A 17,547-nucleotide genomic window follows, 5' to 3' on the forward strand; every position below is an offset into this window, starting at 1 on the left:
ACTAAGAATGAATTATGCATTATGGGACAAAATATTATGGATTTATTGTACTTTACACTCTTAAAAATAAAGTTGCTATAAAACGTGATACCAGTTATGATTCCCCAAAGAATTATTCAGTCAAAGTATACTATTAATTCAGCTGGGTTATTTTAACCTAATGCTTGGTTAATATTATACAGAACACATGTTGGGTTAATATATAAACCTTTGCTGGGTTGTTTCAACTCATTGTTGGGTTAAAGGTATAGTGGAAGATTTTCCCAAATTTTTGAAAAGATCCGCCCCTCCACTTTTTAAAAAAATGCACATGCGCAACACTCTACCTGCTCCCGAGAGGGAACGCCTATTGCACGAGAGATCATGCACGAGCCTCTTCTCTTCGCTCTGTTTACAAGTTGCTGCCAGCATGGCTCATACATTGAGATGTTTACCGTGTCTGTGCGGTTTGTGACTTGTGCCAGGGCTAACATCGCTAATCATTGCTTACATCAACATTTACAACAGTGATTTTAAATGGATTTCTCCAAATAACATGACAAACTTTACCTGTCGAGTAGAAACTTCGCGACTGAGGCATCAAGCCCAACCTGTATTAAATATTCTCCCAAAAACACTCTGGTCTTGTTTCTTTCTTCAGAGGCCTTTCTCTTATTGTCATACAATTCATAGACACCTTTTCTCTTACGACCCTCAGACATTTTGAGAAAACACGGTGAGAACGCGAGCTTCAACGTATGGCTGAAACCGTAGCCCACCACACATGTACACCTGAAAGTGGGCATTTGCAGAAAGCGAACCTAGGGACGAGCACGTACAACGGCCTTACGTCAACATATCATCAGGATGATTGACAACTGGGATGACCAATAGTCTTGATGATCCACCCGGAAAAAGAAAATCTTCCGCTATACCTTTAACAACAACCCAGCATATGTTCATTTATAACCCAACATGTGTTCTGTCCAATATTTACCCAGCATTGGGGTAAAAATAACCCAGCAGAATTTATAGTGTATATGAATACAGCCAAAATGTTTGTTTTTTCTGCGGCCATGGCAGATTTATTTTTAAGAGTGTATAGCAGTGGTTTTCACCCTTTTCCAATTCAAGGCCCCCCTATTGTTCACTCAAAAATTTGAAGGCCCTTGACTCATATTTTCTACGCAATAAATCTCTAGAGCTTGGCATAACTCGACAGATTGTATTTTCATTACAAAATAACTGAACACTAAGAAATATCTTGATTTTAGTTACTTGAGTATTTCACTTTTTTCATTTTTACTTTTTTAAAAAGTAAAATAAATCTTTGGTGTCCCGGAGTGTGCATGTAAAGTTTTAGCTTGAAACACCCCACAGATAATTTATTATAGCATGTTAAAATTGCCACTTTGTAGGTGTGAGCAAAAATGTGCCCTTTTTTTGGGTGTGTCCTTTTAATGCAAATGAGCCGATGAAATGCAAACACTGATCGTCATAATGGTGATTTGTTGAAATTGAAACTCAATTGTGCTGTCAATTATTCTCTCTTTCTCTCTGCACTAAATGGCAGTGCCGTTGTTGAATAGTGCAGATTAAGGGGCGGTATTATTGTAATAAGATCCCCTTCTGACATCACAAGGGGAGCAAAATTTCAACAACCTATTATTTCACATGTTTGCAAAGAATGGTTTACCAAATCTAAGTTACTAGGTTGATCTTTTCCACATTTTCTATTTTGGGACCTCAATAAACTTTTAAGGGGGCCTCGAGATGACCTAAAATGATGACTTAATATATGACCCCTTGTTGAGAAACACTGGTGTATAGGAAATATCTGTGTTACTGGAATGATAGAATATCAAACAGAGTACAGTTGTACAAATGTACACTTGATATACAATCATTCTGTCAAACTGTTTTATGTCTTGCATGGAAAACAACACGGTGTGGTTGATGATGCATAAAATGTGTTAAAAATATTGTCCAGTGTTCAGGTTTCTAGATTCTTCACAAACTCACAACATTAGTTGAGTCAATATTGTTTTGTCAGTAGGTAAGTATACATGCAACCAAATAATCAGTTTGTAATTGGATCATATATGGGTATCTTCAAAAAATATAAAATTTTGAGCAAAAAGCTGAAATAATTGGGTAACACTTTACAATAAGGGTGCACTAATAATCATGAATTCATGCTTAACTAATGCACAGATAATAGTGAATTAATGTATTACTAATGATTATCTAAGCTATTCATTAGCTATTCATTAATGATTGCCTCATTAGCAACTAATGAAGAGTCTGTCTGATTAATAGATTAGTTCATATGAATTATTATTAATTAAATATGTAATTGTGAATTAATTCCATCATCACTTCTTTTATTAACTAATAGTGTTAATTAATTTGTTAATTACCACAATAAACTTCCAGATAATACAGGTAAACTAATATGCATTAATATATTAATAATTACAGCATTAGTAGTGTGTTAATTAATACTATTACTAAATAATGAGTTAATAATGATGTGCCTCAACAAGTAAAGTCACAACATAATGATATATTTGCAAAACATTAGCTAATCAATAATTAATAATGAAAGACCATCACTAGAGTTTATAAAAGCTATTTATTAAACACTGGTTTCTAAAAACATTGCCAAAAACACATTTCCATAAGACACTACATTTAAACACAACATTAAAACATTTTAAAAAATAATATTAAATGAAATAATATAAAAATAATACAAAAAGAACACGGATCAAACTGTTAAACAATTATCATAATTTTATCAAGCAGTGGTCTTACCCTGAAATGCTTTTAAACAGCACTGAGGGAATTTCCATCTATTACGAGATCTTATTGGCTGCTTTTTCCTAATTATTTTGTGAACATCGTCCAGTAAAGTAAAATTTTTGTTTTCTAATGAAAGAATATAATATGAAGAGTTTGGTTCCAAAACACTATAAAACCTTAAAAAAAAAATGAGTTCTGCCAAAATCAGTATTGTATATGGTCAGTATTTAAAAGTAAATTCTTAATTTTACGCAATATCCAATATTATTCTTTCATCTTTTCTCCATTTTATCCCAAAATGAGATAAACGCCACTCCTCCTTTTCTGCAGAATGCAATAAATCCGCTCAACAAATCACAGCGCACCATTCCACGCAATGTAAACAAACAATGGCGGCGCGTTGAATACACGGAATCTTAGTTTTCTTCATGGTGTTTTGATTAAAGGCGGAGTCCATGATGTTTGAAAGCCAATGTTGATATTTGAAATCACCTAAACAAACAAAAGTTTGTAACAGAATATTGGGGTTTTCATCTTGTCACTTTCTTGGTATAGAAAACACATTTTTACCCAAATTAGTCAAAATGGATTTATTGCGTTTTGGAACCAAACTCTTCATATGAAACCCTGGACTACAAAAGCAGTCATAGGGGTAATTTTTAACAGACAACTCCGGGCCGAGTCCGCATCTGATCCACGTCAAAGTCAGCAGCTCTGGTGCTGATCCGTTGTGAATCTGGCCCGGAGACATCTGATATCTGGATGTATGACAGTTGTATAAAATAAGCTTTCGGTTAATGTGTGGTCTGTAAGGAAATTATTTGGTGAAGCCCTAGAGAACCCACTGGTTAAATTTGGTCAATGTTAATTAATGCTAAGAGAAGGGTTCTTGGGTTAAAAATCTTGACTCTGAAGGTTTAAAAAATCAAAATATTTAAAAAATCTGAAAGCCTTAAAAGTTGTCCAAATAAAGTCCTTAATAACTGCATCCACTTACAAAAATAAAGTTTTGATATGTTTGCTGTAGGAAATTTACAAAATATCTTCATGAAATGTGAGTCTGAGAATATGTATGCCACGTCCAACACTGTAAATGTGGTAAGACACATGAGAAATGTTCTTGCTTGTGGATGGAAAGATAAGAGTGAAAGATGAGTAAACCAGAGAACATTCACTACTGATACATGAACTTCACATCCTGTCAACATACTGACTGATGTAATCGCCATGACAACCTCTCTTCACACCGATCACTGGATACGATTATTCTGGGTAGCACACAGACACATTTATGTACACCCACACACAACATGCTCACCTCATACAGCACTTTCAGGTGTGTATCAGATACTGTATATATTTTGATACTGTAGAGCCCATTTTTAGGCTCCAAAACACCTAAAAATCTGAAAAATAAAATAATAATGCACTTTCAGTGCTCGGGACCTATTCATAAAGTGCAATTGAATATTTCTTTTACATCATTCGATGTGAAGGTACAATGTTTTAGAAGCTATTCTCAACCCAGTTTTCCTTTGAAAGTTAATCTGTTCAAAAAATGCGTCCTGTTTAGTCATTGACTGACTGGGCATCAAGCCAGGCGCGTTTGGTTTCACAAACCAAACAATCAAAGTACTAGACTGAGTTCTCGCGGAAAGAGAGAGATGTTGATGTCTCGTTCTTCTGTGTGTCTCTATTGCCCTTCATAAATATTACACGTCCTTTGGATTGTAAATTTCTAATGAGGACTGTCGTGTTTCCTGCCATGTCAGATAGGGTTTAGCTCCGCCTGTCCACTGGGAGATCATGAATAATTAATGATTATGATAATTAATCTGCATGGAGGTCACTTGGAAGCCCGAACTGTCTAAGGCATACAGGTGATGTTTAGGCTGAACATGCAGTTGTGTCTGTCTATAGACGCTGTATGCTATACATGTTTGAACCAATGTTGAGTTTTCAGAGTCTTTATTGTCATTTTTTTTTGTGATAGGACCCTACCAGACTATATTTGAATACGGCATACCCATGAATTCTGAACTGTTATTCCTTAACCCAGTTTGGAGGATAGCAGCTTACCAACTAGTTATGCGAGTACACAGAGTACATTAGTACTGTACACTGTCTCTAACATGATTTGTTATACTGAGATGATTTTGATTCAAATAACTGTTAAAACTGCACCCTTTTTGGTATTTTCTTGACACTTTTTGTCTTTGAAAATCTGCAGAAATATGCTGAGGCGATGTATTGCCGAATAGCCAACATACAACAATTAAAGGATAATTGCAGACTACGTCCTGATGAAGATATGGATGACCCTCTGTCTGGTCAACAGTAGTTTAAATATGGTAAGTGTACATGGGTTTGCTACTTTTACGGTTTTAAAGTTTAACTGTATACTCATGGTGTTCAGAGGTGTAAAGAGTAGCTGAAAGCCATACTTGAGTAAAAGTACAGATTCCTTATTGTAAAAATTACTCCACTACAAGTTACAAGTCACCAATTTAAATACAACTTGAGTAAAAGTATTAAAGTAACCCAATTTAAAAGTACTTAAGTATTTTTACTCGTACTGAATGTTGGCTCAAAGATGCACTAGTCCTCAACACAAAAAGACATTGTAGGTCAGTGAAAACCAAGAAAGTTTATTTATGAGGTTTTATTTCCTAATATAGAAAAGAAATCAAACCTCAAAATTTTGACCTGGCAGATCAAACACAGATTAAACATAGTCATAGTCTTTTGACTAACATTTAATTTAGTTTTAGTTATTTTTGTCATCTGAATTCATTTGGTTTTAGTCTAATTTTATTCAACTAAATGCCATGAGATTTTAGTCTACATTCAATTTAATTTAAACCCATATAATTTTAGTCTAGTGCCATGCTGACAAATATATAGCCTAACTGTTGTTATATAAATATGGTAACACTTTACAATAAGGTTCATTAGTTAACATTAGTTAGCTACATTAGTTAACATGAACTAATAATGAACTGCACTTATACAGCATTTATTAATCTTTGTTAATGTTAATTTCAACAATTACTAATACTTTATTAAAATCTTGTTAACATTAGTTAATGCACTCTGAACTAACATGAACGAACAATTAAAGCTTAATTTTTTATTAAGTAACATTAACAAAGATGAATAAATACAGTAACAAATGTATTGCTCATGGTTTGTTCAAGTTAGTTAATACATTAACTAATGTTAACTAATCAACCTTATTGTAAAGTGTTACCAAATATTCTTACATAGGCCAATCCTAAAAAAGTTATCTAAATATATCAAAAATTCCAGTATTAGAGTCCAGTAGGTTGTTACAGTTAATATACAGTAACAGAAATTTGCATATTAAAAACGTGAAGTTGTTCATTTGAAAGATTAATTGAAAACACATGTAGTAGACGTAACACCACTATCTCACATTAAGTGCACTACATTTCTTCAGTCATGCATCCCTCTTTACAGTAAACACATTACAGCATACTTGATTAAATGTGAGGACAGTGAAATTGTACACTTACTATCAATCTTATAATGTACTTAAGTTATTCAGGCAATCAGTACAGGACATCGCTGGTTTATTTTGGCTTATATAGTAAGTTATATCAACCAGCTCAGGTTAGCTGATAAAGTAGCATCAGAGTATATAAAACATTTGTGCTTGCCTTTGAGGTGCGGGATAGCCCTCCTGCAATCGCGCTTCACTTTTGTTTTGATTGCAGCATCACATGTTTAACAAAGGGTCCCTTGACAGAAGCAAATGTGATATGCATCCATATGTTTGCGCTTTATCTCTTCTCTCAGATAAGACGCTAACTTTTCTCTACAGTTTATGACATACGCAGCACGCAGATGTCCCGCTACGGTGGCTCAATGCAAGCCATTCAGCGTTTGACATCAAAGTACCGCGAGACCAGACTTCTCCATATGCATTTGATTCGCTCTCGCAGTACTTTGATTTCATACGATTGCCCTGCGTGGCACCACATGAGGTCCCTCAGTTGTGTGTGTGCGTAGTACCTCGCAACCACAGATTCTATCCATCATCACCCTCTGACACTTTCGTCTCGTTTTTATTTGACGAATAAACAATGTAGCGAGTAACGTTAAGTGTCATTTCAAATGTAGTGGAGTAAAGAGTACAAATACCCAATCAAAAATGTAATTGAGTAGAGAGTAAAAGTTGCTTATATTTTTGATACTCAGTACAAGTACAAAGTAGCCCAAAAAATACTTAAGTACAGTAACGAAGTACATTTACTTAAGTACTTTACACCTCTGATGGTGTTTAAATTCTGTTTTGCTAGGATGGGACAGTGATGTGGCAGCTCTTCCCTGGCTCATTCACTTCTTGCCTTCATTTGTGAAAGGAAGAAAGACTGGAGAGGGTCAATGTGCAACTGAAGCTACTGATTGTGCTGTGTAAGTTTTTTTGGTATTTTGTTCTAGTTATTTATTCAGCAGTTCGTTTGCTTGCATTGTTCACCCCATGTAAATGCATACAAGTTCATAAATACACATCAAATACATTCATCAAATACACTCTTTTAAAACACTTTTAGGTGATGAGCATCAATCCATGCTTTGAGGGGGATGAATCAGCACAGCCCTGCCTGCTCTGCGTTGGGAACAGAAGTTGCATCCAGAGTTTTTGCATCATTCTGGACCAAAAAGCCATTCCCTGCATGATGAAGACCACTGATGCAGCCTCCCACTACATCATGAGTAAAACAACTACAGAACTAAATACCAGGTTGGAACGTATTTAAGAAAAATGTAAAGTCTTTTGAATTGAAATGTCTGTTTTGTTATGGAAAAATCTTTAGTATTGTGAAGGATAAGCATTTCTGCCTGCCAGTAAGGTAATTGCAGTGTATTTTAATATTCAAGTTTTGAGTAGGGTGGCTAATTGTTTTTAACTCTCATTTGATTTATTAAAGACCTTATAATAAGTGGTTTTCATGTCACTGCGCTGTGGTATAAGATAACTTTCATTATTCCATACTGTGTTCTGTTTCTAATTGTAGCTGAGGTATTTAATTAAGCAGTGTTAAATGCAAAGTGTTGTGTGTATCAATGTAAATATTGAATGTGATGTACTTTAATAAAAAGAGGTTTTGCAATATTTCTTGTCATTTTTCTTTTATAGAAACAACCCATTAGCAAAAAAAGTGGCTATTAAACAGTATTTTAACACTTAACATTGTTGAATTCACATTACACTGGTGTTGACCTTAAATTAGGAGTGTTAATTTTTAACACTGTATTTCTGTGCCAACGCCAGTGTAGTGTGGAAACAACAATGAATAGTGTTGAACAAAGTGTAAAATTTAACAATATTGAGTGTTGAATTAACATTTAATGGGTGTTGGCAAATTAACACTACACTTTTGACTAAATTAACACAGTGTAGTGTGGACACATATACACACTTTGCCAGTGTTAAATTTGACACCGTGGGTGTTATTTTAACACCAGTGATTTTGCTGTGCATATACGTAATCCTTACTGGATTTCAGACATGTTGTGTTTTAGGAGGTAAGGGTATGGAAATGGGCCAGTTTAATGCTATTTCATGCATTGTGAATTATGAACACAGTTTAAGAGTTGTAATTCTCATACTAAAATGGGCAAAGTGTCAAAAAAGCAGTTGAGCATGTGATGGAGTATGTCTGGGCCAAACTCGCGCATCCTTTTTCCTACAAGTTTTTTTTTCGAATATGGGTACCCTGTTACGTATCAGTGACCCCATATTGATTTTATTGGGGCGGTCCCAACCGGGTTATGAGTCGCAGGCGGTAAGTAAAACTGCATCAAGTTTCTGTGTTTTTTGGCAATCATCATGTAAGTGCATATAATGTAAACAACACAAACATTTAGTGAATCATAAGTTGTCCAGGTATAGTGGGATCAACATGATCTCACAAAGATCCGTGGGATAATCACAGAATTTTTTGCTAATTTTTCCGTGGCATTCTCACGGATATCCGCATTTTTCTGTGGCCCTGCCACAGACTTTCTTTTCCGTGGCATTCTCACGTATTGGCTACTCAACTGCTTTTTCCTATTTTCAAATCATTGTCACTTCGGTTTAGGGTTAGATTTGGTGTTTGCGTTAGTATGTCACTTTAACTCTTTGTTTATACTATTTTTTCTAATGTATCCTTTTATATTTTCTAAACTTTAAACAATTGTCGCCTGGTGGTGGGGTTAGAGTTGGGTTTGGGTAAGGATGTTATTTTTTTGTAAATCTAACCATAAACCGAAGCATCAATGGTAACAAAATAGGAAAAACAGTTGAGTAAACAATCAGTGAGAATGCCACGGAAAAGAAAGTCCATGGCAGGTCCACGGAAAAATGCGGAGATCCGTGAGAATGCCACGGAAAAATGAGCAAAAAATTCTGTGACTATGCCACGGAAATTCTTGAGATCAGGTGTGGGATAATGTTTTGTGTGTTGCTTGCTCGTCCATTGCTGGCCATTAGTGTTTCATTAACGGTTTCAACTTCCGTAAAAAAAGTAGCAACTTGCAATTTTATGTTTTAAACAGAGATGGCAATATAGAGGCACAAATTGCAATTTGATACATTTAAAAACATATAAATTTGAACATACTTTGATAAATATCAACCCATTCTCATTCCAAAGATAAAAACTAAGAAAAGTCTTTTATGTCACTATCAAGATGCTAAAGGTAGGACGAACTAGGAATGCCATTGCTTTCAATGGGATCGCAAAGGCGTCATTTTCAGCGGAAAAAAGAATTTAAAGTTCAACCTTTGATTTGAAGTTACGTCTTGTAAAATATATTGAAAATAAATTAAATTTGAACACATGCAAAGAATTAAAGGCATATTTATTTGACACATAAGTCAAACAATTAAATTTTTGCACATTCAAATTTATACTGATGGAGAGACCACGAGCTTAAAAAATTAAGCGTAATGCATGTCAAAAAGTGACGCTAAAGAGACGCTAAAAAGAGACGCCTGGGGTACCTTTAGTGTCTAAGGGCGAAAATTTTACTGATTGAGACAATAAAATAAATCTTATTGATTGCTTTCAATACAAAGTAAAATAAATAACATTTAAGCCAGAAACTGTATACATCAAATGAAACTAAAGTAAAATCTAGTGATAAGGGACGTGATGAGGACAAATTAGTTGTCTTGTTGTAAAAAAAACCCACATTAATAATAATGTTATGATCCAAAATGAAGCTCTCATTTTACTGGAGTACAAGAATCCTCTCTCTCTCTCTCTCTCTCTCTCTCTCTCTCTCTCTCTCTCTCTCTCTCTCTCTCTCTCTCTCTCTCTCTCTCTCTCCCCCCCTCTCTCTCTCTCTCTGTGTGTGTGTTTTGTCGAACAGTTGTGGTTTATGCAGTAGATTGTGTGTGTGATATTGTACCAGCAAGTGCGTTTGGTTTGTAAGTGGTTATTATACAAGTATTTATTTACTGACAGACAGCCACTGTTATGAATATTTCATATCTGATGTACAGCACGATTTCATCTGATAAAACCAACTGATTAAAAAGAAAGAAAATCAATAAGACACTGATGGGTACGAGTGGAGGAACGATAGAGTGTTAAGCCACGGAAGACGATCTTCTCATCTACTGCTGAGGACTATGAAATCTCATCAGACAAGGTTACGTTTGTCAAGGTCAAACAGACACGCACGCACGCACACAGACTGCCAGCTTTTTTGTCATTTATTTATGTCTGTCCCTTTCGTATGGTTGCAAGTTTTATTTTGTTATGTTGTAAATTGACAGTTTTGTGTTGTCTGTACACCGTGATTTGTCTGCGGACTCTGCTGCTGTTCTTTTGTGGGACAACAGTTTGATGAACTGCTTGCTTTTTTCCTTCGATTTTGTTATTGCAGTTCTTTTTCTTTGGCGGTTTTGGAAATCAAGAACAAGCTCTGTGTTCCCAAATAGTAGCTGCTGGGACAGACTTATGCGCAATCCCTTTTTCAAAATGATGGGTAATAAATTGATGCTTCCTGATACTGTACCCCATTCTGGGCAGTATTGCATGTCACTGTCCAGAAAAGCAAATACCAACATATTGCAACAAGCTTGCTGGAAAAAAAATCCAAGATGGCAGACAAGTATCAATAAAACACAGTTCAGTATGATTAAAATTATTTTATTAAAGAGCACCTATGGTCCAATTCACATTTTTACATTTCCTTTGATGTGTAAGTGTGTATTACATGTTAAAGATATGCAAAAGGTACAAACCCCAAAGTAAACGATGACGCGAGTTATCATCTCCAGTGAAAATCTCTTTTCTTGGACTACAACAAACACACAGATTGTAGGCAACAGTTTACTTCCTGGGATTGGTGATGTAGTAAAGACCGACATTATCATAATTCCTCCCGCTTTGACTTAGAGCCTGTAAGTTAACTCCTGTTAGCAACCAAATCTTTTAAACATGGTAAAGAGCATCACATTTCTGGCTGACGTCAGAGGTATTCAGACCAATCACAATGTACAGATTAGTTTTTTCAAATCGCATGAAATATTTTAAATTCCAATTTTTATTAGTTAAGATGCGCTCTGTTCTGACACTAGCTGTGTTTCCATTTACCTTTAAATTGCGAAAATTGACATAGCAAATTGAAAATACAGCCAATGGATACACGTAAATTTAGCAAAACTTTAGCAAAAAATAAATATCGTAAAAAAGGTGGTTTCGCGGGAAATATGTAAAAGGAATAAATCGCAAAACAGCATTGGAAATTTACAGGTCACCTGACGTGTGTAACAGTCACACAATAGCTTTTTAAATGTGGTGTGTTTGGTTGAAGCACAAGAATTTATATAGTGCTTTTAACAGACCTGTGGCCATCCAAAGTGCTTTACAAGTTGCCTGACATTCACCCATTCACTCACACATTCATACACCGACGGCAGTGTCAGCCATGCAAGGCACCCACCATCCAGCTCGTCGGGTTTGGTGTCTTGCTCAAGGACAACTCAACACTTGGTCCGGTGGAGCCGGGGATTGAACCACCAACCTTCCGGTTTGTAGACAACCTACATGAACCACTAAGCCACTGCTGCCCCCATTTGTCATCCGCTTTTCGGTCTCCATGGCACCGCATGAAGTCGAACACACATGTCGTCAAGGTTTTGGATTGACAAAATTATGTTTCAATCACATAACATCGGTTAATGGAAACACTATCGTTTTGCAAAAGTTTTTACTGACATTTAAATAACAGCACTGAAGTTTAGCCCAAATCTTTAATGGGAAAGCAGCTACTGACACCCCAAAAAACCCTTTTTGTTCTTCAGGTGTAAACTCAGCAAACTTTGCATGCGTGATGTGTCGATGGTCTAGTTATATTTATATATTTTGGTAGAGATAGGATGGATGGTTGCCTGGCAACTAGCGGGTTAATTTGCTATATTCAATATGTCAGCCTCGCTGATCCTGTTTGAACAGTTTAACACTAAAAATAGTTATTTCCATACATGTCTGCTCCTTTAAGAACACAATTTAGCTTGCACTGAATAATGGCTGGGTTGTCCAGCGTCCTTCTCTACAAACTGAAAGATCAAGTTCAAGGAGAATGAGTGAATCGAAACCTACAAAAACTTTCGCAGCTTTCAGAATGAGAACGATAAGAGACGGGAGTTAATGTTGAGCGTCAATATTATAGACAAAGTCACAAAATTAGATTGAACTAGATCAGAACATTTCTGAGATTAAAAAAGTTTAATATTACACTCTTAAAAATGCTGGATTCTTTTCAACCTTCTGTTGAATCAAAAAGGGACAAACTCAACCCTAAATAACCTATGCTGGGTTGTGTTAACCCATCGTTGGGTCAAATATAAACATTTTCTGGGTTAATTTACTTTATTTGTCTGGGTTTGTCCCTTTCTGTCCCAATGCTGGTAACACATAAAATGATGCATGTACAACAAGAGCATAATAGTGCTAATGTACTGTCTTAACATATGGCTGTGTGACAATATGGTTTGTTCATATTCATAAAACAGTTCCAGTCCTTGATTCTGATTGATCAATAGTTGTACTTTACTTCACTTTGCATTGTGCCTAATACGAAAAAGAAGCCTCTCATACCTTACTGCTTACTTAATTATCTCTGGTTATCTTGTCCTAGTTTTGGGCCGGGTTTTATGATAGCATTGAGGTATGGACAATCCCTCTTAATCAGCTGCCAATATAGACCTGATTTGTCTGAAGGATCTCTCATAAAAATTACAACCTGACCATCACTTAAATGGGGAAATGAGCTTGGACACTGATTTTCTACACACGTTCTTATGTTTTATTTCACACAATCAAAGAAAAGCACTTAACGATATACTGTAGAGGAAGATGTTACAGCAGTTCAGAGATTAATGTACACTTTATTATGACACAATTATGAGAAGTAGACTGAGAGGAGTAAATGGAAGTGAAAATGAAAAAGAATCAGTAAAAGAAAACTTTAATAAAACAGTACAAGAAGTATTTAAATCTCTCCCATTCCACCGGCCCAACACAACACTAGTTTAAAAATGGCATTAGTTGGGTAAACCTGCTTAAAAATTATAATTTGTGCAATCCCACAGAGATGCGAACGTCATCAAAATTACATTTTTCAAATATTGATTATGAGGATGTTGGACCTTTATGCAACAATTAATAAAGTATATTAGTTAATCAAAATTAAAAAAGCTCAATGTTTAATATCACCAAGCCCACACTTTAAAAAATGTAAAAAAGTCAACTCAAATTTTTTGATTTTCGTAATTGGATTCGTAAAACACCAACATTTTAGAAAGACACTAAATCACAAAGCAGTCTGAAGTGGCCTTTATTCTAACTGCACATAGAAAGATCTTTTACAAACTGAAAAAAGTGATTCATTGAATTTACTCAATTTTTTTAAGGTAAGTGGTTGTAATCAATTTATTTAAGCTACATTTAAACAAAAACAATTAGTAAAGTAAAATAAAAGAAAAAACTTTTGTTTAAATGTAGCTTAAATAAATTGATTACAACCACTTACCTTAAAAAATGTAGTAAATTCAATGAATCATTTTTTTCAGTGCACTGAAGAAAGGTAAAAGGAATAATGAAAATGACATAGGTACACTGTAAAAAAACTTTGCTGCCTTAAAATTCTTCGCTAAATCAACTAAGATTTACAAGTCATGTCAACAAAGATGAGTTGTCATAACTTATAAAATATAGTTGAGAAAAGTCATCTTAAGTTATAACAACTCACCTGTAGTTATAACAACTCATCTCTAGTCAAGATAAATAATAGCCAGAGGTGGAAAGAGTAATAAAATATTGTACTTAAGTAAAAATAAAGTTACTTAAATAATATTTTACTTAAGTAAAAATAACAATGTGCTACTTATTGTATGCTTAAACTGAAATTATACTGAAGTTGTTTACATTTGTCCAAAATTCCACCTGGTATTGATAGACCACACTTGTGAGTTATTGACCACAGCAAAAATATCTCTCTGTCTCTCTAAGTTTTTCTGAAAAATTGCTCTCCTCTACTGTACATGCTCTCAAAACTGTGTGTTTGTAATCTTGTGTGTAGTTTCCCTTTTTTCAAGATATTCCAAAACCTCTCAAAAGCAATTTTCAGGAATAAAAGATGTAGAACACTGAGAAACATTTTCTTACGAACATAATCTCACAAATCCTCAACGAAGACATGAATAGAATGTGGAAAGATTGCTTCATCATGCCAGCAAAGATGTGAAACACCTGCAAGGTCTTCTTTTCTTAATCCTTTTTATTTAAAGTCAAGTGCAGGTGTCAGCATCTTGACATCACTCTTTACTAACCCCGCTGTGTAGCGCACAGCAGAGTGCAGACAGCTTTTCTTTTGTTGAAGACTATCGTGGAGTCTGTAGTGCGGTGCGAATATGATACAGATTTCATGCGCAAGTGCTGTAATTTAACCATCTACTTGGCGACAATTGTAAAGGGTCTTTTTTGTCAGTGTAATTGTCTGCATAAAAGAAGAACTCAATTCCATATAAATTGCTCCGCCACATTTTATTTAAAGGGACACTTCACATTTTTCAGCCAATTCTTGTAATTATAAACAACTAGAAGAAATGGAAAAGAATAAACAAAAATAAGCTAGTTGACGACACTGATCAACTAGTCCAATGGTTCACAAACTTTTTATTTTGTGACCCACTCAAGGTTTAATTTATCCCGGGACACACCAACATATTTTAAAATGAAATATGTGAAAATCCCTGAATTAGTTGACTAACAGTGTGACATGTACAGCGTTTGCGAGAGAACAACATCCAGATTAGGACGGTGTGCACCGTGTAGGCTAGCTCTCTCCAAAGAGTTGACATTTGAGTTGACATTCATCACTCACATACAGACATTCCAGTTCAAATATATAGTAGCAGTGATGCATGTCTTTGTGAAGAGTCCTCAAATATAATATACTGTATATAAGAGACAGTAACGCTCTTCGTCCTTCACACTTCTCACTTCGAGTGTTCTACACTTCAGGGTGAAGGGCACAGTGATGCTCGTCTTTGAACGAAATTCACTCAGGATCCTCCCATGGGATGATAGAAGAACCGGCAAGGAAACAAACTTGAAAGGTTGTACAGGGTTAAAGAGAGGAATAAACTACTGTTTGCTCCTGTCAATCAGTAAAGACAGGTGCTGTATCCATCATGGCAGGAGATCCTAATAGAGGAATGGCTGTTTCTTATATTTATCTATAGTTTTATCAAATTTGTTTATGGTGCAGTTGTAAAGTGAAATGATTCGGACTCTTTGGCAACCCCAAAAATGAGCAACATTCAATGTTGTGCACCTTTGACTGATCTAGACATGTGCAAAAATGGTGGTAGTGGTCAATGTTGTTATGAATTTAACGAATAGTCAGGCACATTGTGATAGGTGGAATTTCCCTGCACATGCTCCTCCCCCTCGGTTATGAACTTGAGTGAGGACATATTTAATGTTCAGTTTCAGAAGGAAGTTCAACCTCTGTCCTGTTTTTTCCTACAAAACATCTGTCCATGCCTTATGCTTTCTTTCTCTCTCCTTCAGTATATCTTATTATAATAGTAACTGTCAGTATTAATAGTTGTTCCCTTTGAAGGATGTCAGCATTATTATAAGCAATGTCAGCAATGGAGTGTGAGAGAGAGAGAGAGAGAGAGAGAGAGAGAGAGAGAGATGGATGTAAGGCTGTTGTTAATGGAGGCGGGAGTTAATTCACCTGTATGTCCGTTTCATGTCTGTATGGAACAAGACTTACTTCCAAAAATCCAATAATTGAAACCGATGTAACCATAGCAACTTCTGCCATCTTGCGCGGTTACCATTCACTGCTTTGACCAAAATAATATTACAGCGTTATGTTCTGTCATTTTAAAAAACCTCCATCTTGCCATTGTGTGTTGTACCTGCGCATTAAAGGCTGCTTTACGGAGCGCTGTCTTGCAGTGTTGCCATGTCCTCGGCTTTCTTTGGGCTTACAAACTGTTGTGACGCTTAACCGTTTATGGGTTTGGTTTTATTAAAGAGCACCAATTGTCCGATTCACTTTCATTTTCTTTGATGTGTAAGTGTGTATTAGTTCATGTTAACGGTATGCAAAAGGTACAAACCCCAAAATAAACGATGACACGAGTTATCGTCTCCAACGTAAATCTCTTTTCTTGGACAACAACAAACACATGGATTGTAGGCAACAGTTTACTTCCTGGGATTAGTGATGTAGACAAGACCGACATTATCATAATTCCGCCCGCTTCAGACTCACAGCCTGTAAGTTGACTCCTATTAGCATTGCATTGCGAACGAATCTTTCAAACATGGTAAGGCGTGTCACATTTCCGTCTGACGTCAGAAGTGTTTAGGCCAATCACAACGCACAGATTAGCTGGCCAATCAGGGATACAGAGCTTTTCAAATTTGTGCATTTCAGGAAGACAGAAAAATATATGGTATGTCAAAAATAAAGTTTTTTTAACCATAAACCACGCGAACAAATTGTATTATACCAAATACACAAAATAACAGTTTTTTAGAACCACTTTATAGTGGAAAGGTGTCCGTTCCAATAAGGCTCTTAAGTACTATTCAGACGGGATTAGTTTTACATAAGGAGGTGGGGTAAAGCATTTTTTATCAGAGCTTCTCAGTGATTTTAGTCCTGTCTGAACGCTTAATGTCATCTTGTTGTGTTTTTGGCTGCCAGAATAGAAGGAACGTTACTTTTGGTTCAAAAATAAAGTTTTACTGGATCCCGGCAGACATTCCTTCACAGAAATCAAGAAGATAATTGTGTTTGAATGCAATACGGCGTTCAGACTGGACGGAGACGATCATAAATAATGCTTGTGTTTGCAGTGCACACTTCCTATCAGGTCAAATAATCTATGCATATGTACTGGTGTGTTGGTTTTATCATCTAGTACTAATCAGCAAGTTTCTGTTTTATAGGTGAAAAGTTGCCAACCGCGCTATTGTTTAGCTTAAATGTTAAACAAACATACAGCGATAGATGTGTGTGCCATCCTTTGAATGGTCTCTTAAAGCAACACTGTAGTTTTTTTACTTTTAAAAAATGTTTCTAAAATTATTTCAGTGATAGAACAACTATTAACTGGACAAATTGTACTGTTGCTGCAACCTGAGCAGCCTCCTAGCTGCTACAAGCACACTCTGAAAGTGGCGGTGGAGGGTAGGAAACACAGCCCCC

General features: G+C 35.7%; 1 protein-coding gene and 1 long non-coding RNA gene across 2 annotated transcripts in view; both read left to right on the forward strand.

The window, feature by feature from the left end:
• Nucleotides 1–17,547, forward strand: part of LOC141350479 (exostosin-1) — a 412,075-nt gene that overhangs the window by 197,868 nt on the left and 196,660 nt on the right. The window lies entirely within an intron of this gene.
• Nucleotides 4,917–7,899, forward strand: LOC141350480 (uncharacterized). The gene is made up of 3 exons (XR_012358551.1): nucleotides 4,917–5,135; nucleotides 7,107–7,221; nucleotides 7,362–7,899. It is a non-coding gene; the product is annotated as an uncharacterized lncRNA (long non-coding RNA).

This window comes from Misgurnus anguillicaudatus, chromosome 18 (assembly GCF_027580225.2).
Source record: "Misgurnus anguillicaudatus chromosome 18, ASM2758022v2, whole genome shotgun sequence".
Taxonomy (NCBI): domain Eukaryota; kingdom Metazoa; phylum Chordata; class Actinopteri; order Cypriniformes; family Cobitidae; genus Misgurnus; species Misgurnus anguillicaudatus.